Genomic DNA, 3,258 nt, shown 5'->3' with positions numbered 1-3,258 from the left:
GTGTATGTGCTTGGTGAGCCGCAGAGGGAAAGGAGGGGGGCGGGGCGGGTCTTGTTGGGAAAGATCCAATCAGGACTAGGATACAGTACCTGCTCTAATTACGATTGGTCGTTATCAAATAAACAGTGTTTTTAATTTGGAATATTCTAAAATAAGGGTGAGTACTGTAAGTACTACTACAGGATACTGCACAACACAATAAAGCAATGCAGCCCAACCTTTAGTTGTTTACTGGAAGAAATAAGAGTATATATATTTTATACTAACAGAGATTCAATAATTACTACACTACAACTACCACATTATTTCACTTTTATAAGTAAATGGATGTCATTTCTGTGTTAACTCTATAAAACAATCGTCCCCGAGTAGTTCGCACATGTTGGTGATCTTAGAGAACAAACAATCTGGTTGTTGCCATTCAGGCCGCGTTTAAACACATTAGTCAAAGTATATTTCAGCATGCTGAATGCTGACATCTAGTGGAATAGAAATATACAGAAACGAAATAAACTGCACTAAAAGTTTGTTGAAATACTTATTTGCAATAAATCTCATACGACTGTAAAACTTGTTTATTTCCCCTTAAGTGGTGCAAAAATTGTAGGAAAAATACATTTGTGGGTTGAGCGGCAGATTTGAGTATGTGAGTTGCACCCATTAAAAATTTGCCAAAATTTTCTCTGCCATTGCCCAACAGCTTATTCTGCTATTGAGTCTTGTTTTAAGTTTCTTTTTGAGCTTCAGCTGCCTGACTGGCAACACCTGTGAGCATGGACCCTGTTATAGCGTCACTTGTTGTCTGCTCCAAGTATGCCATATTTGACTGATCTGGATAGGTCTTGTGCCATAGGACAACTTCAAGCTGGTGTTCTGTGAACACAAGTTGCAGCATTACTTGGAGTGAGCCCAAGTATCATCTCGAAATTGAAGACCGAGTTTCAGATAATGGGAGATGTCACAGGCAGGCCGCAAAGTGGGTGTTCTAAAAAGATGACACCACAGGATGACTGGTTCCTCACCCTGTCGGCACTTAGGAGCAGTAGGCAGTCTTTTACAGATTTTTCAGAATGAGATACTGAGACAATCTGGAACAGACTGCACACAGCCAATGTCCCAACTCACAGGGCTGCAAGGAGGCCTACTATGACTACTCTTCACCATCAGGCCTGTTTGCGCTGCTGTCAGAAACAGAGATGGGCAGTAATGCATTACTGTAATCTGATTACTTTTTTCAATTAACAAGTAATGTAAGGGATTACTATTGCAAAAAAGTAATGAGATTACTGTTATTTTCCTATAAGCACGCTGCGTTACTGCATAAACTGTCATGATTTTGTTTGTGAGAGTGTCTCATGACAATGATGTAAGCACGTGCAATGCCTGTGGCAGCAACAGACGTGAGAACGACCATGCAGCGTTTAAAGCATGGAAGTACTTACTTCCATGTAGTTATGGAACTACTTGATTTGATTTATATTTTGCTGTGTTTTACTTGCATCTATTTAAAAGAGTGAGTGTAAACACAAAACATTATTTTATTTTATATGCTGGAATATGCAGAAAATAGGTTTAAATGTTAAACAATTTCTTCAAGTCAAAAACAGCTGCATATAATTAAATTTTTTGCTTAATGCAATGTGCATAAAATTAAAAGATTAAAACAAATAAAACAATTGTTAGAAAGAGGCTTTCCATTTGATTCAATGTTATATGATGGATTATGCAGAGAAAATAGAATTGGGCTGAAAGGTCTATTGCTTTATTGTGTATTATGGTTATGTATCATGTTTTTGAAAAGTAACGAAGTAACGAAGTAACTAATTACTTTTGAAAATAAGTAATCAGTAAAGTAATGGGATTCCTTTTTTGGAGAAGTAATCAGTAATTAGTAACTAATTACTTTTTTCAAGTAGCTTGACCTACACTGAGTCAGGAAACATGTGGAGGAACATTGAATCTGGATTCTGCCTACAGCAGCTAGATCGTACGTTCAGACTGTCATAGCTTTTGGTGGAGACAGTGTGATCATGTTTGGCAGCATCTCCCTCACTGAAGAAACAAGACTTGTCATAATTGGAGGCAATCTCAGTGCAGTTACATATCAAGATGAGAGTTTGCAACCAGCGATAATCCCATGTCTCTAAGTTCTGGGACCAAAACCTATCCTCCAAGATGACAAAGCTCAGTTTATCAGAGACTACCTCCAGAATTTAGAGTGGAGAGGATGGAATAGCCTGCCTGCCGTCCTGACCTCAAACCCATTGAACATTTGTGGGATGCTGTGCTGTTTGTGCCAGAGTGACAAACAGAAACAATTGGCTGACTTGTGACAAATTCTAGTTGAAGAACCAGAAGCCATCCCACAGCAGTGTGGAACCAAGCTGGTGACTAGCATGAGAAAGAAGTGTCAAGTTGTTGTGGCTTTGTATGGTTCTTCCATATGCTATTGAAACGCCTGTTTGTTAAATGAATAAGTTCTTGAATTGTCTTGTTTCTGCAGACTTCAATCATCCAATCCAGTAAACAGGACCAAACCAGAGTCAATAGCAGATTAAGCTGTTTGGCATTGGCAGGGAAGATTTGGCAAGTTTTTCTATGGGCACAATCCGCATACTCAGTTCTGCTGCTCAACCTACACACTCATTTTCCTTAAAATGTGGCACCATTTAAGGGGAAATAAACATGCTTTCCAAATATATAAGATTTACTGCTAAGAGGCATTGTTATAACAACATAATAATCAACCAAACATAAATTTCCTTTTTGTGCCAAGTTAATTTGCATAACAGTGGATTTAAAAAAATAAGTAACAAACATTTCATTATAGCTTCTGAAAGTTTATTGGCACTTTCAAACATTAAATCTGTAAAATCATAATTTAGATGGTAGTATGGAGGAAGCAAAACTGAATACACTGACATAAGACACGGACCTTCAAAGTAAAACAGGAAACACACTGACTGAACTTAAGATAAGTAAACTTAGAACAGAGACAGGGGAGACAGAACATTAGGACCTGAGACATGGGACAGGAAGGCACAGAGTACACAACACAGAACACAGGGAAGCCAAATAACATAACCTAAGAACTAGAACTCAGGATATACAATTGAACTAGGGAGCTAGAAATACTAGCACAGAAACAAAACTGAAACCTAACAACCAGGAACTATAAAATTGGACAAGGTGGGATTACACACTATGGCACAGCACACAAGAGAAACGGGAGATAATAGTTAATAATAGTTACTAATA

The sequence above is a fragment of the Astatotilapia calliptera genome, chromosome 15, assembly GCF_964374335.1.
Source record: "Astatotilapia calliptera chromosome 15, fAstCal68.1, whole genome shotgun sequence".
NCBI classification, from domain to species: Eukaryota; Metazoa; Chordata; class Actinopteri; order Cichliformes; family Cichlidae; genus Astatotilapia; species Astatotilapia calliptera.
This window is presented reverse-complemented; position numbering follows the sequence as displayed.